At 41.3% G+C, this 23,315-nt stretch overlaps 1 pseudogene; it reads left to right on the top strand.

Annotated features, from left to right (window-relative positions):
- The first annotated feature begins 369 nt into the window (after positions 1 to 369).
- LOC112076537 (NLR family CARD domain-containing protein 3-like) overlaps positions 370 to 23,315 on the top strand; it is a 44,254-nt pseudogene continuing 21,308 nt past the window's right edge.

The following is a 23,315-nucleotide window of genomic DNA, read 5'->3' as shown; positions in this document are numbered from 1 at the left end:
CTGTACAGACACCCAGCCTAAAACCCCAAACAGCAAGCAATGCAGGTGTAGAAGCACGGTGGCTAGGAAAAACTCCCTAGAAAGGCCAAAACCTAGGAAGAAACCTAGAGAGGAACCAGGCTATGAGGGGTGGCCAGTCCTCTTCTGGCTGTGCCGGGTGGAGATTATAACAGAACTATGCCAAGATGTTCAAAATGTTCATAAGTGACAAGCATGGTCAAATAATAATCATGAATAATTTTCAGTTGGCTTTTCATAGCCGATCATCAAGAGTTGAAAATAGCAGGATCAGTCTCACTCTCTCCTTTATCTCTGTAGTGGATGGTCTACTCTGCTAGAGGATCAGTCTCTCCTTTATCTCTGTAGTGGATGTCTACTCTGTTAGGGATCAGTATCTCTCTCCTTTATCTCTGTAGTGGATGGTCTACTCTGCCAGAGGATCAGTCCAGCTGTGCAGTGTGTGAGCAGGTTCTGAGGGATCCAGTCTCTATCACCTGTGGACACAGGTTCTGCAGACAGTGCATCACCAGATACTGGGAGAAACCTGCTCCTTCAGGAGACTATGACTGTCCTCAGTGTAGAAAGAGATCCAGAACACGTCCTGTACTACAGCACCTGAGTGAACCCAATGATGCAAGAGGCTCTGTAAACCATAAAGACAGTCTGCAGAGAGCTATAGTAAACCATAAAGACAGCCTGAGAAGGAGATATGAATGTGTGATAGAAGGCATCGAAACAGCAGGGAACCAAACTCCCCTCAACAGGATTTACACAGAGCTCTACATCACAGAAGGAGAGAGTGAAGGGGTTAACAATGAACATGAGGTGTGGCAGCTAGGACGGCATCCAGGACGCCAACCTCACATGACACAGCAATCCACTGCAATGACATCTTTAAACCTTACCTGGCCAAGAGAGAAGCATCAGAACTGTGCTGACGAAGGGCATCGCTGGCATCGGAAAAACTGTCTCTGTGCAGAAGTTCATCCTAGACTGGGCTGAAGGGAAGGCAACAAAGATGTGGAGATCATATTTGTGCTTCCTTTCCGGGAGCTGAACTTGATCAAGATCTCCAGTACAGTCTTCTCAGACTTTTAAATGACTTCCACACAGAACTAGACATAGGCAATGCAAAGAAACTCACTGCCTGTAAAGCTATGTTCATCTTTGATGGTTTGGATGAAAGCAGACTTCCATTGGATTTCAGCACATGAAAAGGTGTCTGATGTCACCCAGACATCATCTGTTGATGTTCTGCTGACCAACCTCATCAAGGGGAATCTGCTTCCCTCTGCTCTCCTATGGATAACCTCCCGACCAGCAGCAACCAATCAGATCCCCCCTAAGTGTGTTGACCAGGTGACAGAGGTACGAGGGTTCAATGACCCACAGAAGGAGGAGTACTTCAGGAAGAGATTCAGTGATGAGGACTGGCCAGCAGAATCATCTCACACATAAAGACATCAAGGAGCCTCCACATCATGTGCCACATGCCAGTCTTCTGTTGGATTTCTGCAATAGTCCTTGAACACATGTTGAGTCAGACAAGAGGAGAGAGATGCCCACGACTCTGACTGAGATGTCCATACACTTCCTGCTCATTCAGACCAGCCTGAAGAACCAGAAGTATCATGGAAGAGATGAGATGGATCAGGAGGAGCTCATGGAGTCAGATAAGGAAGTTCTTCTGAAGCTGGGCAAGCTGGCGTTTGAAAATCTGGAGAAGGGTAATCTCATGTTCTATGAAGAAGACCTGAAAGAGTGTGGCATTGATGTCAGAGAAGCCTCAGTGTACTCAGGAGTGTGCACACAAATCTTTAAAGAAGAGTCTGTGTTATTTCAGAGAGTGGTGTACTGCTTTGTTCATCTGAGCATTCAGGAGTTTCTCTCAGCTGTCTACATGTATCACTGTTACACAACCAAGAACATGGATGCACTGAAGCCCTTCCTCAAGAGAAAGTCTAGAGCTGCGTCTGAAGAGCTAACCTTACATGAGCTGTTGAAGAGTACCGTGGATAAAGCCTTGGAGAGTAAGAATGGACACCTGGACCTTTTTGTCCGCTTCCTTCATGGCATGTCACTGGAGTCCAATCAGAAACTCCTACGAGGTCTGGTGACACAGACAGAAAGCAGTCCAGAGAGCGTCAAGAAAGCAATCCGATCCCTTAAGGTGATGCAGAGGAAGAACATCTCCCCTGAGAGGTGCATCAATCTCTTCCACTGTCTGATAGAGATGAAAGACCATTCAGTACAGGTTGAAATCCAAGAGTACTTGAGGTCAGAGAAAAGATCGATAAACCTCACACTTGCTCACTGTTCAGCGCTGGCCTACATGCTGCAGATATCAGAGGAGGTTCTGGATGTGTTTAACCTGAAGGAATACATGACATCAGAGGAGGGTCGTAGGAGACTGCTCCCAGCTGTGAGAGGCTGCAGGAAAGCTGCGTAAGTATCAATTTATATATGGCACACCAAAATAAATTGTAGTTATAGCAGTGTTTTCATTGGCTGACTGGCTCTGTAAGTACCCATGTGACTATCCCTCAGACCAGACTTTACTGTATGTAGGAACAACAGTATTTTCATTGGCTGACTAAACAGCTGAAAACTCAAACTAACTATATTACAAACTGATCAGAATTTGTTTTTAGCATTGAGCCATGTATGCACGATGTACACATTATTCGTGCATGGGTAACAGTGTAAGCAGGGAAAGCTGAGCAAAACATTTTAATACAACCTTATGGTATTTACTCTGTTGGCAGACTCGCTGGCTGTAAACTCACAGACACATCCTGTAAAGTGTTGGCCTCAGTTCTCAGTTCAAACTCCTCACATCTGAGAGATCTGGATCTGAGTAACAATGACCTGAAGGATTCAGGAGTGAAGCTGCTCTCTGCTGGACTGGGGAATCCCCACTGTAAACTGGAGACTCTGAGGTCAGTATTCCTGTAGTTGTTCAACAAGTGGTAACTTTCACCAGATCCACGTGTGTTTACCAGGCACTCATAGTCCACACCATATGGGTTTGGACAGTGAGCTTACAGTTTTACATTTGCTGCTATGCTCCAGCATTTTGGATTTGAGATAGAATGTTTCATATTAGGCGACAGTACAGAATGTCACATTTTATTTTGAGGTTTATCATAAATATATGTTTTTTCACATTCCTAAAATAAAGTGGTGATCCTAACTGACCTAAGGGAATTTTTACTAGGATTAAATGAAAAGGAATTGTGAAAAACTGAGTTTAAATGTATTTGGCTAAGGTGTATGTAAACTTCCGACTTCAACTGTATCTAGTTATCCCATTTGAAAAAGTACAAATTATTGATTACATCAATAATTGTAGAGTCAAGCGTGTGACTCTACAAACTTGTTGAATTCATTGCCACTTGTTTTAGATTATATTTTTCCCAATAGTAACTGAATGATGAATCATTTATTTTTATCATTTTGGTGTCACTTCACTTGTCATTGTAAAAACATTTTTTGTTTCTGAATACTTCTACAATCATAATTATGTTACCGTACTGCTGCTCCAGTTTCAACTGTTCTGACCTGTTCAGGGTTAAAATATTTCTGACATAATGTATAGCACTACTGACAGCGGTTTGATTTACAAGGTTTGTTCAAATAGAGTCTGATACCTCACTATCTGTCTTTTGACTGATACTGCTTTTTAACCTGGTCTGGTCAGTCTACTCAAATAATTGTACTTAAGATTTTTCTCTTTCAAGCAATACTTTGTTAATTTGTAAGTTGTAAAAAATTATACATCCATTTATTAATATACAGTTGAAGTTGGAAGTTTACATACACCTTAGCCAAATACATTTAATCTCTTTTCACAATTCCTGACATTTAATCCTTGTAAGAATTACAAATCCCCAGTCTTGGGTCAGCTAGGTTCACCACTTTATTTTAAGAATGTGAAATAATAGTAGAGAGAATTATTTATTTCAGCTTTTTTTTCTTTCATCACATTCCCAGTGGGTCAGAAGTGTACATACACTCAATTATTATTTGATAGCATTGCCTTTAAATTGTTTAACTTGGGTCAAACGTTTTGGGTAGCCTTCCACAAGCTTCCCACAATAATTGTGGTGAATTTTGGCCCATTTCTCTTGACAGAGCTGGTGTAACTTAATTTTATTTTTATTTTATTCACCTTCATTTAACCAGGTAGGCCAGTTGAGAACAAGTTTTCATTTACAACTGCGACCTGGCCAAGATAAAGCAAAGCAGTGGGATACAAGCAACACAGAGTTACACATGGAATAAACAAAACACAGTCAATAACACAATAGAAAAAAAAGAAAGCTTATATACTTTTTGTGCAAATGGCGTGAGGAGGTTAGGCAATAAATAGGCCATAGTAGCAAAGTAATTACAATTTAGCAAATTAACACTGGAGTGATAGATGTGCAGATGATGATGTGCAAGTAGAAATACTGGTGTCCAAAAGAGCAGAAAAGTACATTAAAACAATATGGGGATGAGGTAGGTAAATTGGATGGGCTATTTACATATGGGCTATATACAGCTGCAGCGATCGGTTAGCTGCTCAGATAGCTGATGTTTAAAGTTAGTGAGGGAAATATAGATCTCCAGCTTTAGCGATTTTTGCAGTTCCAGTCATTGGCAGCAGAGAACTGGAAGGAAAGGCGGGCAAATGAGGTGTTGGCTTTGGGGATGATCAGTGAGATATACCTGCTGGAGCGCGTGCTACGGGTGGGTGTTTTTATCGTGACCAGTGAGCTGAGATAAGGCGGAGCTTTGCCTAGCAAAGACTTATAGATGACCTGGAGCCAGTGGGTCTGGCGACAAATATGTAGCGAGGGCCAGCCGACGAGAGCATACAGGTCGCAGTGGTGGGTGGTATATGGGGCTTACGTGACAAAACAGATGGCACTGTGATAGACTGCATCCAGTTTGCTAAGTAGAGTTTTGGAGGCTATTTTGTAAATGACTTCGCCGAAGTCGAGGATCGGTAGGATAGTCAGTTTTACGAGGGTATGTTTGGCGGCATGAGTGAAGGAGGCTTTGTTGCGAAATGGGAGGCGATTCTAGATTTAATTTTGGATTGGAGATGTTTAATATGAGTCTGTTAGGAGAGTTTACAGTCTAGCCAGACACCTAGGTACTTATAGATGTCCACATATTCTAAGTCAGAACCGTCCTGAGTAGTGATGCTAGTCGGGTGGGCGGGTGCGAGCAGCGAACGGTTGAAAAGCATGCATTTAGTTTTACTAGTGTTTAGGAGCAGTTGGAGGCCACGGAAGGAGTGCTGTATGAAGGCAATTCCAGGTCCATCCTCGCGCCTTCCAGAAAACAGGAAATGGGTGTCACGTCATGCCAAGAGCTCTTATTCGACCTCAGATCAAGTTATACACTCCATTTCTTCTCTCACTGCCTGTTGACATCTAGTGGAAGCCGTATGAAGTGCATGTATAGTAATACGTATCATGCCCATTTATAGGCAGGCCCGAGAACAGAGCATCGATTTCAGACTTTCCACTTCCTGGTCAGGAAGTTTGCTGCAAAATGAGTTCTGTTTTACTCACAGACATAATTCAAACGGTTTTAGAAACTAGAGAGTGTTTTCTATCCAATAGTAATAATAATATGCATATTGTACGAGCAAGAATTGAGTACGAGGCCGTTTGAAATGGGCACATTTAATCCATCTACTCAGTACTGCCCCTGCAGCCCAAACAGGTTAATGTGTGAAAGTTAAATATTTAAAAAATATATATTTTGAATTTCACGCCCTGCACTTGGACGGGCTGTGTACCGGCACCGCCCTGCAGCCATAAGAAGTTAATGCAACCGCTGTGTCAGATTTTTATTTTTATTTTACTTACGGAAAAAGCAAATCATGCAATAATCTGAGACGGAGCTCAGAACAATAGCCAAATTAGCCTCCATGTTGGGGTCAACAGAAACCAGAAAATACATGATAAATGTTTCCTTACCTTTGATGAACTTCATCAGAATGCAGTCCTAGGAATCCCAGGTCCACAATAAATGCTTGATTTGTTCGATAATGTCCGTTATTTATGTCCAATTAGCTACTTTGGTTAGCGCGTTTGGTAAACAATTCCAAAGTCACAAAGCGTGTCCCCTATAACGTGACGAAATGTCCAAAGTTCCGTAACAGTCAGTAGAAACATGTCAAACGATGTACTGAATCAATCTTTAGAATGTTGTTAACATACATCTTGAATAACGTTCCAACCGGAGAATTAGATTGACTTCAGATGAGCGGTGGAACGGAGGTTCTCCTCATGTGAACGCACATGTGAAAGCATGTCTCCTTCGGCCCCCCCTTCACATTAGAGTCATCAGACAACGTTCTATTGACTGTTGACAGTGAAAACTCATCAATATCTCGCTGTAATTTCAATGAGAGCTTGGTTGAAAATCTGCCACCTCAGAAAAAATTCAAACAGGAGGTGGAACTTCTCAGGTTTTTGCCTGCCATATGAGTTCTGTTATACTCACAGACATAATTCAAACAGTTTTAGAAACTTCTGAGTGTTTTCTATCCAATACGAATAATAATATGCATATATTAGCAACTGGGACTGAGGAGCAGGCAGTTTACTATGGGCACCTCTGTGCACCTTTCATCCAAGCTACTAAATACTGCCCCTGCAGCCATAAGAAGTTAACACAGTGTCCAAAGAAGGGCCAGATGTATACAGAATGGTGTCATCAGCGTAGAGGTGGATCAGGGAATCACCTGCAGCAAGAGCAACATGATTGATATATACAGAGAAAAGAGTCGGTTCGAGAATTGAACCCTGTGGCACCCCTATAGAGACTGCCAGAGGTCCGGACAACAGACCCTCCGATTTGACACACTGAACTCTGTCTGAGAAGTAGTTGGTGAACCAGGCGAGGCAGTCATTTGAGAAACCAAGGCTGTTGAGACTGTCAAAGAATAGGCCTGGTCGATGAAGACGGCTGCACAGTATTGTATTTTATCGATTGCGGTTATGATATCATTTAGTACCTTGCGCGTGGCAGAGATGCACCCGTGACCAGCTCGGAAACCGGATTGCACAGTGGAGAAGGTACGGTGGGATTCGAAATGGTCGGTGATATGTTTTTTAACTTGGCTTTCAAAGACTTTAGAAAGGCAGGGCAGGATGGATATAGGTCTGTAACAGTTTGGGTCTAGAGTGGTACTTCCTTTGAAGAGGGGGATGACCGCGGCAGCTTTCCAATCTTTAGGAATCTTGGACGACAGACTGGTAATAGGGGTTGCAACAATGGCGGCGGATAATTTTAGAAAGAGAGGGTACAGATTGTCTAGCCCAGCTGATTTGTATGGGTCCAGGTTTTGCAGCTCTATCAGAACATCTGCTATCTGGATTTGGGTGAAGGAGAAGCTGGGGAGGCTTGGGCAAGTAGTTGCGGGGGGGGGTGGAGCTGTTGGCCGTAGTTGGGGTAGCCAGGTGGAAAGCATTTCCAGCCGTAGAGAAATGCTTATTGAAATTCTCGATTATTGTGGATTTATCGGTGGTGACAGTGTTACCTAGCCTCAGTGCAGTGGGCAGCTGGGAGGAGGGGCTCTTATTCTCCATGGACTTTACAGTGTCCCAAAACTTTTTAGAGTTAGAGCTACAGGATGCAAATTTCTGTTTGAAAAGCTAGCCTTTGCTTTCCTGACAGACTGCGTGTATTGGTTCCTGAGTTCCTTGAAAAGTTGCATATCGCAGGGACTATTTGATGCTAGTGCAGTCCGCCACAGGATGTTTTTGTACTGGTTGAGGGCAGTCAGGTCTGCAGTGAACCAAGGGCTATATCTGTTCTTAGTTCTACATTCTTTGAAATGGGCATGCTTTTTAAGATGGTGAGGAAATTACTTTTAAGAAATAATCAGGCATCCTCGACTGACGGGATGTGGTCAATATCCTTCCAGGATACCTGGGCCAGGTAGATTAGAAAGGTCTGCTCGCAGAAGTGTTTTAGGGAGCGTTTGACAGTGATGAGGGGTGGTCGTTTTACCTCGGACCCATAGCGGATGCAGGCAATGAGGCAGCGATCGCTGAGATCCTGATATGAAAACAGCAGAGGTGTATTTTGGAGGGCAAGTTGGTCAGGATAATATCTATGAGGGTGCCTATGTTTACGGATTTAGGGTTGTACCTGGTGCGTTCCTTGATAATTTGTGTGAGATTGAGGGCATCTATCTTAGATTGTAGGACTGTCGTGGTGTTAAGCATATCCCAGTTTAAGTCACCTAACAGAACAAACTCTGAAGATAGATAGGTGCAATGAATTCACATATGAGTCAGGTTTGTAGGCCTCTTTGCTCGCACAAGCTTTTTTAGTTCTGCCCACAAATTTTCTACAGGATTGAGGTCAGGGCTTTGTGATCGTCTCTCCAATACCTTGACTTCGTTGTCCTTAAGCCATTTTGCAACAACTTTGAAAGTATGCTTGGGGTCATTGTCCATTTGGAAGACCCATTTGCAACCAAGCTTTAACTTCCTGACTTATGTCTTGAGATGTTGTTTCAATATATCCACATAATGTTCCTGCCTCATGACCCCATCTATTTTGTGAAGTGCACCATTTGAATTTTTAAATTTCACCTTTATTTAACCAGGTAAGCTAGTTGAGAACAAGTTCTCATTTACAACATGATGCTGCCACCCCCGTGCTTCATGGTTGGGATGGTGTTCTTCGGCTTGCAAGCATCCCCGTTTTTCCTCCAAACATAATGATGGTAATTATGGCCAAACAGTTCTATTTTTGTTTCATCAGACCAGAGGACATTTCTCCAAAAAGTACGATATTTTTCACCGTGTGCAGTTGCAAACCGCAGTCTAGCTTTTTTAAATGGCAGATTTGGAGCAGTGGCTTCTTCCTTGCTGAGCGGCTTTTCAGGTTATGTCGATATACGACTTATTTTACTGTGGATATAGATACTTTTGTACCTGTTTCCTTCAGCATCTTCACAAGGTCCTTTGCTGTTGTCCTGGGATTGATTTGCACTTTTCGCACCAAAGTACGTTCATCTCTAGGAGACAGAACGCGTCTCCTTCCTGAGCTTTATGACATTTTACATGGTCCCATGGTGTTTATACTTGCTACTATTGTTTGTACAGATGAACGTGGTACCTTCAGGCGTTTGGAAATTGCTCCCAAGGATGAACCAGACTTGTGGAGGTCTACCATTTTTTTTAGAGGTCTTGCTGATTTATATTGATTTTCCCATGATGTCAATCAAAGAGTCAGTGAGTTTGAAGGTAGGCCTTGAAATACATCCACAGTACACCTCCAATTAACTCAAATGATGTCAATTAGCCTATCAGAAACTTCTAAAGCCATGACATAATTTTCTGGAATTTTCCAAGCTGCTTAAAGGCACAGTCAACTTAGTGTATGTAAACTTATGACCTACTGGAATTCAAATCAAATCAAATGTATTTGTCACATACACATGCTTAGCAGATGTTAATGCGAGGTGTAGCGAAATGCTTGTGCTTCTAGTTCCGACAATGCAGTAATAACCAACAAGTAATCTAACCTAACAATTCCACAACTACTACCTTATACACACACACAAGTTTAAAGGGATAAAGAATATGCACATAAAGATATATGAATGAGTGATGTACAGAACGGCATAGGCAAGATGCAGTAGATGGTATAGAGTACAGTCTATACATATTGGATGAGTAATGTAGGTATGTAAACATAAAGTGGCATAGTTTAAAGTGGCTAGTGATACATGTATTACATAAAGATGGCAGAGGCAGTAGATGATATAGAGTACAGTATATACATAAACATATGAGATGAGTAATGTAGGGTATTGTAAACATTATTATAGTGGCATTGTTTAAAGTGGCTAGTGATACATTATTTCACACCATCAATTCCCATTATTAAAGTGGCTGAGTTGAGTCAGTATGTTGGCAGCGCACTAAATGGTAGTGGTGGCTGTTAAACAGTCTGATGGCCTTGAGATAGAAGCTGTTTTTCAGTCTCTCGGTCCCTGCTTTGATGCACTTACTGACCTCGCCTTCTGATGATAGCGGGGTAACAGGCAGTGGCTCGGGTGTTGTTGTCCTTGATGATCTTTATGGCCTTCCTGTGACATCGGGTTGTGTAGGTGTCCTGGAGGGCAGAGTTGTTCCCCCGGTGATGCGTTGTGCAGACCTCACTACCCTCTGGAGAGCCTTACGTTGTGGGCGGAGCAGTTGCCTACCAGCGGTGATACAGCCCGACAGGATGCTCTCAATTGTGCATCTGTAGAAATTTGTGAGTGCTTTGGTGACAAGCCGAATTTCTTCAGCCTCCTGAGGTTGAAGAGGCGCTGCTGCGCCTTCTTCACAACGCTGTCTGTGTGGGTGGACCAATTCAGTTTGTCCGTGATGTGTACATCGAGGAACTTAAAACTTTCCACCTTCTCCACTACTGTCCGTCGATGTGGATAGGGGGGAGCTTCCTCTGCTGTTTCCTGAAGTCCACAATCATCTCCTTTGTTTTGTTGACGTTGAGTGTGAGGCTATTTTCCTGACACCACACTCCGAGGGCACTCACCTCCTCCCTTTAGGCTGTCTCGTCGTTGTTGGTAATCAAGCCTACCACTGTAGTGTCGTCCGCAAACTTGATGATTGAGTTGGAGCGTGCGTGGCCACGCATCATGGGTGAACAGGGAGTACAGGAGAGGGCTCAGAACGCACCCTTGTGGGTCCCATGTGTTGAGGATCAGCGGGGTGGAGATGTTGTTACCTACCCTCACCACCTGGGCCCGTCAGGAAGTCCAGGACCCAGTTGCACAGGGCAGCGTCGAGACCCAGGGTCTCGAGCTTGATGACGAGTTTGGAGGGTACTATGGTGTTAAATGCTGAGCTGTAGTCGATGAACAGCATTCTCACATAGGTATTCCTCTTGTCCAGATGGGTTAGGGCAGTGTGCAGTGTGGTTGCGATTGCGTCGTCTGTGGACCTATTGTCGGTAAGCAAATTGGAGTGGGTCTAGGGTGTCAGTAGGGTGGATGATATGGTCCTTGACTAGTCTCTCAAAGCACTTCATGATGACGGAAGTGAGTGGCTACGGGCGGTAGTCGTTTAGCTCAGTACCTTAGCTTTCTTGGGAACAGGAACAATGGTGGCCCTCTTGAAGCATGTGGGAACAGCAGACTGGGATAAGGATAGATTGAATATGTCCTTAAACACACCAGCCAGCTGGTCTCGCCATCTCTGAGGAGCGGCTGGGAATGCCGTCTGGCCTGCAGCCTTGCGAGGGTTAACACGTTTAAAGTTTTACTCACCTCGGGCAGTGAAGGAGACCCGCAGGTTTTGGTAGCAGGCCGTGTCAGAGGCACTTGTATTGTCCTCAAAGCCAGCAAAAAAGTTATTTAGTCTGTCTGGGAGGAAGACATCCGGGCCGCGACGGACTGGTTTTCTTTTTGTAATCCGTGATTGACTGTAGACCCTGCCACATACCTCTTGTGTCTGAGCTGTTGAATTGAGACTCGAGTTTGTCTCTATACTGGCACTTAGCTTGTTTGATTGCCTTGCGGAGGGAATAGCTACACTGTTGTATTCGGTCATGTTTCCGGTCACCTTGCCCTGGTTAAAAGCAGTGGTTCGCGCTTTCAGTTTCACGCGAATGCTGCCATCAATCCACGGTTTCCGGTTTGGGAATGTTTTAATCGTTGCTGTGGGTACGACATCCATGCACTTTCTAATGAACTCGCTCACCGAATCAGCGTATTCGTCAATGTTGTTGTTGGACGCAATGCGGAACATATCCCAATCCGCGTGATCGAAGCAGTCTTGAAGCGTGGAATCAGATTGGTCGGACCAGCGTTGAACAGACCTGAGCGCGGGAGCTTGCTGTTTTAGTTTCTGTTTGTAGGCTGGAAGCAACAAAATGGAGTCGTGGTCAGCTTTTACGAAAGGAGGGCGGGGGAGGGCCTTATATGCGTCGCAGAAGTTAGTATAACAATGATCCAAGGTTTTACCAGCCCTGGTAGCACAATCGATATGCTGATAGAATTTAGGGAGTTTTGTTTTCAGATTAGCCTTGTTAAAATCCCCAGCTACGATGAATGCAGCCTCAGTGTGGGGTTTCCAGTTTACATAAAGTCAGATAAAGTTCGTTCAGGGCCATCGATGTGTCTGCTTGGGGGGGAATATATACGGCTGTGATTATAATCGAAGAGAATTCCCTTGGTAGATAATGCGGTCGACATTTGATTGTGAGGAATTCTAGATCAGGTGAACAGAATGACTTTAGTTCCTGTATGTTGTTATGATCACACCACGTCTCGTTAATCATAAGGCATACACCCTCGCCCCTCTTCTTACCAGAAAGATGTTTGTTTCTGTCTACGCGATGCGTGAAGAAACCAGCTGGCTGCACCGATTCCGTTAGCGTCTCTCGAGTGAGCCATGTTTCCGTGAAGCAAAGAATGTTACAATCTCTGATGTCTCTCTGGAATGCTACCCTTGCTCGGATTTCATCAACCTTGTTGTCAAGAGACTGGACATTGGCGAGTAGTATGCTAGGGAGTGGAGCACGATGTGCCCGTTTCCGAAGCCTGACTAGAAGACCGCTTCGTTTGCCCCTTTTAACGGCGTCGTTGTTTAGGGTCGCCAGCTGGGATCAGATCCATTGTATTGGGTGGAAGGCAAAACACTGGATCCGTTTCGGGAGAGTCATATTCCTGGTCGTAATGATGGTGAGTTGACGTTGCTCTTATATTCAGTAGTTCCTCCCGACTGTATGTAATGAAACCTAAGATTACCTGGGGTACCAATGTAAGAAATAACACATAACAAAACTAAATACTGCATAGTTTCCTAGGAACGAGAAGCGAGGAGGCCATCTCTGTCGGCGCTGGAAGTAGGATCCGATACTGTGATACTGTTGCGATACTGTGAATTGCAATACTGTGAATTATAAGTAAAATAATCTGTCTGTAAACAACTGTTGGAAAAATTACTTGTGTCATGCACAAAGTTGATGTCCTAACCGACTTGCCAAAGCCCTTAGTTTGTTAAGAATACATTTGTGGAGTGGTTGAAAAAGAAGTTTTAATGACAACAACATAAGCGTATGTAAACTTCTGACTTCAACTGTGTATGTCTGGTTTCAGGACACTGATATATCTGAATATGTTGAAAAAATATATTTTGCTAATCTATCTTCACCACCAAAGAATAGCAGTGGTATTTTTAAATTATTTTACTCTTTGCAGGCTGTCAGGCTGTGGAGTCACAGAGGAAGGCTGTGCTTCTCAGGTCTCAGCTCTGAGGTCAAACCCCTCACACCTGAGAGAGCTGGACCTGAGTAACAATGACCTGAAGGATTCAGGAGTGAAGCTGCTCTCTGCTGTACTGGAGAATCCCCACTGTAAACTGGAGACTCTGAGGTCAGTATTCCTGTAGTTGGTCAACAAGTGATAACTATTCACCAGATCCACATGTTTAATAGGTTTGGGAGATGTCTAGAATGACACATCGTCCCATCGACCTCTCCAAACATACTTTATATATAATTGTATCGTCTATTTGTTTTTACCCGGGGGCAGGGGGAGGAGTGCATTGTTGCGTTGCCTCGCAATGCAGTAAACGATCTGTAATGCAGCCTGTTATGCAAAATCACAGATTAAAGTCTAATTATTAGATTGCAATGTGGAGATATGTGGTACAGATAACTTTGAATGGTGATTTGGAAGCAAACGTTGTAGGCTGTACAGTGTGATACGAGACCCTTTCAATAGTGATTTCGGGCCATTTCAACTGAGATCAGCATAGAATACACCACAGGGCAGTCTTCTTGGGAGAGCTAAGCAAACAGTCACACTAATTGCGCAATAGTGGGCCAGTGTAGATCCTAACTACTCTAATGTGTAATCGGAGGAGATGATGACCCACTGGCATGGTGGAATGAGGGTCACTTTCACCCTCAAATACCTCTGTTTCGTTTGAACGTGTTTTCAGTAGGCCTGCAGCAGACAATATTGTTACCCCACTCCGCAGTCTATTAAAACCAGAAATGTGAACATGCTTGTGTTCCTTGCCAGAAACCTTTATATACAATGAAAATAAACCTAGTCATAATGGTTCTTCTTTGCACTTTTTATTTGTTTAATTTTCAAAGCCTGTATTCACAGATGCATTTTATTAGAAATAAATGTAGCCTAGGCTACAAGATTCTGTTGTGTGCCTTAAATGTATTTTCACTGTCATTTATTTGGTTAATTTCATACTTATTTTGTTTACTTTATTTATTTTGTAATTTGTATCCTAATGTGGGTTAGTATTTTTATAGGCAACATTTATTTTTGTTCCTGGTTATCGAAAGCTGTGGGAGCGTAATGCCCGTTGCACAATTCAAGGATATGAATAAACACTTCCACAATAATATCAATATCTGTTTAGAAGTTTATCTTGTACACGTAACGTTTACTGCACATTTTATTGAATTATATTTAAATTTAGTGTAGGCCTATTATTGGCTACATGGTTTATGGTTTATTTCCGGTGGCACACAATTTCTTTTTCCTAAAGCTTTGATCAGGTGGAGGCCAGAAACCCATACGGTTTGTTTAAACTTCCCATTTTATTATTCTATCTTGCAATTGTTGGTTCTCTCTCTCATTTTCACCATATCATGTTTTTATTTAGGCTATTCAAAAACATAACTTGCTGACATAGGACTCCTACATTAATTTAAAGGGTTATCATGAAAGACCACAAGTTAAAATGGGTATTGGGACAAAAAGAGAAATTAAGCTTTTAAAACAATCCAGTGTCCGCTGCAAAAGGATCATCCGACAGAAATGAGGTACAGAAATGTTATCTGACATTTTGCCCAGCTTTTGGCACTCTCCGCTCCGTCTACAATCTACTCTTGCATTATGTTAAAACATCTTTGGGCTAGGCGGGTCGCTAGCTTTCCACCTCGACACCATACGGTGAAATTGCAGAGAGCGAAATTCAAAATACAAAATTTGTAATATTAAACATTCATGAAAATACAAGTGTCATACATCATTTAAAAGCTTAACTTCTTGTTAATCCAGCTGCTTTGTCAGTTTTCAAAAATACTTTACAGAGAAAGCATAACATGCGATTATCTGAGGACAGCGCCCCACATGCAAATGCATTAAAAACATTTTCCAATCCAGCGGAGGCGTCACCAAAGCCAGAAATAGTGATAAAATAAATCACTTACTATTGAAGATCTTCCTCTGTTTGCAATCCCAAGGGTCCCAAGGTCGTTTTGTTCGATAAAGTACCCTAATATGTAAATAAATGATCAAATTTAAGACGGAATATAGTATGTTCCATACCAGAGATAAATAACTAAGTGTGCGCCCTCATCCATGCGCAACACAAGAGTCCTTCTGAGGGACACTTTCAATAACTCCAATTACTTCTTAATTTTTCAAAAAATAAGCCTGAAATCCTTTCTAAAGACTGTTGACATCTAGTGGAAGCTCTAGGAACTGCAATCTGGGAGGATTTCCTTTTATTTTCCCATTGACAACCAATGGAATAGACAGTGACCTCAACAAGAACAAAAAATTCTGAATGGTTTGTCCTCGGGTTTTTGCCTGCCATATCAGTTATGTTTTACTCACATACATTATGTAAACAGTTTTAGAAAAGTTAGTGTGTTTTCTATCCAATACTACCAATTATATGCATATCCTAGCTTCTGTGCCTGAGTAACAGGCAGTTTACTTGGGCATGTCAGTCATCCGAACTTCCAAATACTGCCCCCTAGCCCTAACAAACTGTGACACAACAGTCACTTCAGGAAACAGTAGAGGGAGCACCCCCATATCCACATCGATGGGACCTCAGTGGAGAAGGTGGAAAGCTTCAAGTTCCTTGGCATACACATCACTGACAAACTGAAATGGACCGCCCACACAGACAGTGTGGTGAAGAAGGCGCAACACTCACAAACTTTTACAGATGCACAATTGAGAGCATCCTGTCGGGCTGTATCACCGCCTGGTACAGCAACTGCAACGCCCACAACCGTAAGCCTCTCCAGAGGGTGGTGCGGTGTGCACAACGCATTACCGGGGGCAAACTACCCGCCCTTCAGGACATCTACAGTGCCCGATGATAGAGGAAGGCCAAAAAGGTCATTAAGGACATCAACCACCCGAGCCACTGCCTGTTCACCCCGCTATCATCCAGAAGGCGAGGTCAGTACAGGTGCATCAAAGCAGGGACCGAGAGCCTGAAAAACAGCTTCTATCTCAAGGACCTCAGACTGTTAAACAGCCATCACTAGCACATCAGAGGCTGCTGCCCACAGACTAGAAATCACTGGCCACTTTAAGAAATTGAATACTTGTCACTTTAATAATGTTTTCGTATCTTGCATTACTCATCTCATATGTATATACTGTATTCTATACTACTGTATCTTAGTCTATGTATTACTCATCTCATATGTATATACTGTATTCTATACTACTGTATCTTAGTCTATGTATTACTCATCTCATATGTATATACTGTATTCTATACTATTCTACTGTATTTTAGTCACTTTAATAATGTTACATACTTGCATACTCATTCTCATATGTATATACTGTATTCTATACTATTCTACTGTATCTTAGTCTATGTATTACTCATCTCATATGTATATACTGTATTCTATACTATTCTACTGTATTTTAGTCACTTTAATAATGTTTACATTTCTTGCATTACTCATTCATATGTATATACTGTATTATATACTATTCTACTGTATCTTAGTCTATGTATTACTCATCTCATATGTATCTACTGTATTCTATACTATTCTACTGTACCTGTCTATGCATTACTCATCTCATATGTATATACTGTATTCTATACTATTCTACTGTATCTTAGTCACTTTAATAATGTTTACATATCTTGCATTACTCATCTCATATGTATATACTGTATTCTATATCTATTCTACTGTATCTTAGTCTATGCATTACTCATCTCATATGTATATACTGTATTCTATACTATTCTACTGTATCTTAGTCTATGCATTACTCATCTCATATGTATATACTGTATTCTATACTACTGTATCTAAACCCATGCCGCTCTGACATCACTCGTCCAAAAATGTATATATTCTTAATTAACTCCAGTACTTAGATGTGTGTGTGTAATGGGTATATGTTGTGAAATTGTTAGATTACTTGTTAGACTGAACTGTCGGAGCTAGAAGCACAAGCATTTCAGTACACCCACAATAACATCTGCATGTGACCAATAAGATTTGATTAGTAGGCTAAGTCCATCCACATATTTATTGGTAAATAGGATAGGTCATTTGGCTGTCGCCCGGCTGTGTTGTGCGCTGCCGACGGTGCCAGTCATGTTCAAATAGCTTAAACTATCCTCTGTAAAAAATACAAATAAAAACTTGCTGATCACATCACGATATCGTTGCCTTCGACAATGTCTGTCAAACATCGTTGATTTCCGATTATATCGTATATCGTCCAACCCTAGTGTTTACGTGTTTAGTCCACAACATATGTGTTTGGACAGTGAATTTTTTTAAAGACTAACCAAAAGCTAGTTTTAGTGGTAATGCGGTTACTTCTGTCATGCATTTTGACAGCGAAAGCACAGCCTTTCTAGCCATGAAGCACACTGCCCATGTGCACATGGAACAAGAGTTTGGTTCATGTATACTTTATATTTATAAACATAAATTTTTTTTTCCCCCATTTTGTTTTATTTGATTTTAAACCGAGCATAGCCTCCACTACTATCAATAAGGTATTGTTTTTGTCCTGCCCAATGCAATCACCAGTAGTCACGACCTTCGATAAAGGTTTTGATTCGTGAAACCGCTTGGAAATAAATCTTAATCACCAAAGCTTTATTAAAAGATAAACTTTGAGAGGAGTAAAACAGTGAGCTGAAATTCATTTTTTATCAGTGAAGTGTATTTATGATAATGTAAGCCAGTCTTCCCCCCAAAAAAAGTCTCTAAGAAAAAAACATATACAATTATTTATCTTTCATCTCTCTGTGTCTCTCTGTGACATTTCCTTCAATTCGCAAGAGGCTGAACGTATCTCACTGGAGCAAAACAGTGCCCCTCTGTCTGTATGTGTAGGCCATATATCTGATGCTCTTTGGTCTAAAAGAGTATGACATTTGCCACCCGTAGCATTGAATGCAAGGGAAGCCAGCGAGCATTTGGCATCCCATGATATTAAAAAATTTAATAATAGCCAATCAGCGTTGAGCTAAACTGATGGAGCTCAACTGTGAATGGTTCTGGAGCACCAAAAAAGTGTCAAGGGAAGCCAGTTTGGATTTGGCTTCCCTCCAATCACATTACATGGAGAGCATATGTCAGACAGAAATCAAATCAAATTGTATTGGTCACATACACGTGTTTAGCAGATGTTATTGTGGGTGTAGTGAAATGCTTGTGCTTCTAGCTCAGACAGTGCAGAAATATCTAACAAGTAATATCTAAACATTTTAACAACATTTACACATAAATCTAAGTAAGGAATGAATTAAGAATATATACATATACTGTATGTTTGAGAGATGTCAGAGCGGCATTGAACTAAGATACAGTAGCATAGTATAGAATACAGTATGTGCATATGAGATGAGTAATGCAAGATAACATCAGGATGGACATCCAAAATGAATAATAAATGTATGTGTGTTATATTAAACATAGAGGAGGGAGTAAACTGTTGGCAATAAACATTTCAGAACAACTACTTGTCGAATAAGACATGGGAGAGATGACGAATTTTGGCAAAGCGATTTATTTGTAGACTAATACACTTGAAACAAGCCAAACCGAAAACTGCAGACATTACTAGTGCCTCCCACGCAATCAAACCGCCATTAAAAATAAAATGAAACGCAGCCTAACGTGATCAGCTGCCTTGAAGGACACAAATAAAAAATGCTTTCTGCTACTAAGATCAGTGAAATGTAGGCTAAACTGACAAAGGAGTGAAGAGCAGAAATCTCAACTAGCAAGCAAGTTGCAACAATGCAGAATTTAGTGTGTGCTCGTTCACGTGAAGGGGGGTGGGGGGGAGAAGAATTCTGGCAAGTGGGAGATTTTCGGCACAACACCGGATCCGGCTCAAATTAAGCACTGCAGCCACATCATATTTAGCTTTCGTTGATTGGACTAAATTGTTTTTGGTACTCTTTAGTTGTCACTGTATTAGACTAAGCAGAGGTGTTTAGATGATGTTGAAATTGAAATGGTGCTGGAATAGTGGAGGCAGCTCCTGTTTTCTTTTGCGACTTGTGGTAACTCTCTGTGGTTCTAAATTAGAGGTCGACCGATTAATCTGAACGGCCGATTAATTAAGGCCGATTTCAGTTTTCATAACAATCGGAAATCTGTATTTTTGGACACCGATTTGGCCGATTGTTTTTTTACACCTTTATTTAACTAGGCCAGTCAGTTAACCTTTCACGAGCCTCTACCCCGGATCCGGGAGCACCCCCACACCCCCACACACTAATTAGCATACCTAGCAATAGCTTCAAAAGTAGATAGTAGCATCTAAATATCATTAATCACAAGTCCAAGACACCATGAAAGATACACATCTTGTGAATAAAGCCACCATTTCAGATTTTTAAAATGTTTTACAGGGAAGACAAAATATGTAAATCTATTAGCTAAACACGTTAGCAAAATACACCACTATCTAACTCCATCAGTTTCTTACTCCTTCAGGTGCTATCACCAATTCGGCTCAACTAAGATATTGATATCCACTAACCAAGAAAAAACCTCTTCAGATGACAGTCTGATAACATATTCATGGTATAGGATAGTTTTTGTTGAAAAAAGTGCATATTTCAGGTAGAAATCACAGTTTACAATTGCACCCACCATCACAAATCGACTAGAATTACTAGATAGAGCAACGTGTATGACCAATTTACTCATCATAAAACATTTCATAAAAATAGACAAAGCATAGCAATGGAAAGACCCAGTTCTTGTGATTTCAGACCATATTTCAGATTTTCTAAGCGTTTTTCAGCGAAAACACAATAAATCGATAAGTTAGCATACCACATGAACAAACGTTACCAGAGCATCGATTCCAGCCAAAGAGCGCTATAACGTAATCACCCGCAAAATAATTAATTTTTTCACTAACCTTCTCAGAATTCTTCCGATGACACTCCTGTAACATCATTTTACAATATACATATACAGTTTGTTCGAAAAGGTGCATATTTAGCCATACAAAACCGTGGTTACACATAAAAATACTAGGAAATCAAGCTAAATATGTCTGACGTCATCTATCAGAGTGATCTAGTTTAATTGAAAGCTAATCATATACTTGACTAAAAAATACAGGGTTGACAGCAATCGAAAGACAAATTAGTTCTTAATGCAACCGCGGATTACATTTTTAAAATTATCCTTACTTTTCAATACAGGGTTGGCCAAGTGAAGCTATACCAAACAAAATGGCGATTATGCGTTTAAAATATTTCGACAGAAACACGGTTTATCATATTAAATATTGCTTACTTTGAGCTGTTCTTCCATCATATTCTTGGGCAATGTATCCTTTCTATGTTATAAACGTCTTTTGGTCGATAGATGTCCTCTGTCCTTCGAAATGTCCACCACCAACGACCGACTCCCTAAAACGTGTGTCCAAACTTTCAGAACGCACAACAAGAAATTCCTCAAAATCGCACTAAACGGTATAAATTGAAATAAAACGGCTCAAATTAACTACATTATGATGTTTTAACAACTATAACGACTGAAAACATGACCGGAGAAATATTGCTGGTTAGAAAACGATTGTGGAACGAGGCAGGTCCGATGGCCTTCACGCTTGAGGCGCACGTTGAAGAAGAGGGGTCTCTGTACATTTTTGTCATTTATAATGGCTGTGAACGTCCATCGACTTCATTGAAAACGTGATGACGTACAGACACCCAGAGGAAGACGTAGGCTGTGTCGGTTCCTTCATAGCATTCACACTGTGGCCTTATAAACAGACCCCAGATCAGAGGTAAAAATTTCTGAAATCTGAACCCTGTCATGAAAAGTGCTGTAGAAATTGTTCTGTACCACTAGAGACAAAATTCCAACTTCTAATAGAAACTAGAAGGTGTTTTCTATCCAATAATAACAATAATATGCATATTGTACGATCAAATTTAGCACGAGGCAGTTTAATTTGGAGACACAAATATGCTAATGCGGAACAGCACCCCTATAGTTGCAAGAAGTTAAGAACACATTCTTATTTTCAATGACGGCCTAGGAACGGTGGGTTAATTGCCTTGTTCAGGGGCAGAACGACAGATTTTTACCTTGTCAGCTCGGCGATTCAGTCTTGCAACCTTACAGTTAACTAGTCCAACGCTCTAACCACCTGCCTTACATTGCTACGCGAATGCAGTAGAAGCCAAGGTAAGTTGCTAGCTAGCATTAAACTTACATTATAAAAACAATCAATCAATCAATCAAAATCACTAGTTAACTACACATGGTTGATGATATTACTAGTTTATCTAGCGTGTCTGCGTTGCATATAATCGATGCGGTGCGCATTCGCGAAAAAGGACTGTCATTGCTCCAACGGTTCTAACCATAAACATCAATGCCTTTCTTAAATCAATCCACAAGTATATATTTTTAACCTGCATATTTAGTTAATATTGCCTGCTAACATGAATGTATTTTATCTAGGAAAATTGTGTCACTCCTCTAGCAACAGCAGTCAGGTATATGCAGCAGTTTGGGCGCCTGCTTGTTGCGAACTGTGTGAAGACTTATTCTTCCTAACAAAAGACAGCAACTTCGCCAAAACGGGGGATATTTAACAAAGCGCATTTGCGAAAAAAGCACAATCGTTCACGACTGTACCTAACCATCAACATCAAGCCTTTCTTAAAATCAATAACACGAGAGTATAATATTTAAACCTGCATATTTAGCTAAAAGAAATCAGGTTAGCAGGCAATATTAAACTTTTCTCATGGGGGTGTGTTTACACTTTGTAGAAGTTTTGTGGTTCCCTAAATTACACTGCCGTACTCATTTCTTTGTCGTACAATATGGCATATTATTATTAACTATTTGGATAGAAACTTCTAGTTTTCTAAACCCCGTTTTGAAAAAAAGGTTAATTTCTCTGAGTGAAACAGCAACTCATTCTGCAACACTTACTCTAAGAAGATGAGATTTCTGAAATCGAGGTCTCTTTCCACGGTCGGTTTATAAATTCCCTTGTAATGTATGGGGCTACATGCACTGCATACGCCATTCCCTAGATGTCAGTAAGCGGTGAACTTTGAATGGACGTGGTAGCACCATCTGGGGGAGTATAAAGCCTTTGGAACGGAAGGACCGACTTTTTCGACGTGGCGCCTGACGCAGGAGGTACCAGCATGGCGTCCTGAAAAGCTTTCGGTTATAGCATTCTATATCTCCGCTCTGATTTATTTTTTTTGTCTAAAACCTCATAAGGTAGTTAATTTAAACCGACTTATAGCAGTTTATATCAGTTTATTGCGATTTTTCTGGAGTTTTTTGTCAGGCGTTATCGCGAGTTGGGCATCTTGGTACATCGCGTTAGCAGCTAATTTCTAACAGGAGTAGAGGAACTCTTTCAACCAAAAGACGATTGTTCTGGCACAAAGGACCACTTGCCCAAGATTCTGATGGAAGATCTCCAAAAGTAAGAGCTTTTATGATGTTAATTCGTACGTTCTAGTGGAACATGTAAATTATTAGTCCGCATTCATTTCGGCATGGTCCTCGCTGTAAGTCGAGTATGTCAAGTAACGTTAATTTTAAAAAATCCTACCAGCGGTTGCATTAAGAACTAACTGTTCTTTCATTTGCTGTCCACCTGTATTTTTAAGTCATGTTTATGATTAGTTATCGATAGATTGGTGCCTCCTCAAGATGGCGCGCCAGATTGCCTGAATGTTGCTACTAATCACATTGTATAACCATGATTTGTGCCACTAAACATGCACATTTCGCACACAAATCTATATGAATTGTGTAATATGATGTTACAAGGACTGTCATCTGATGAAGTATATGAGGTTAGTCAAAATTAATCTTTGCTGGTTTGTTAGGACTCGCTACTTTGCTGCTGGTAAACGCTGTGTGTTTCTGGCTATTGTGGTAAGCTAATATAATGCTATATTGTGTTTTCGCTGTAAACACTTAAAATCTGAAATATTGGCTGGATTCACAAGATGTTGGTCTTTCATTTGCTGTAGCTGTGTATTTTTCAAGAAAAGTTGTAA

Source organism: Salvelinus sp. IW2-2015, unplaced genomic scaffold (genome assembly GCF_002910315.2).
Source record: "Salvelinus sp. IW2-2015 unplaced genomic scaffold, ASM291031v2 Un_scaffold3818, whole genome shotgun sequence".
In the NCBI taxonomy this organism is placed as follows: Eukaryota; Metazoa; Chordata; class Actinopteri; order Salmoniformes; family Salmonidae; genus Salvelinus; species Salvelinus sp. IW2-2015.
This window is presented reverse-complemented; position numbering and strand designations above follow the sequence as displayed.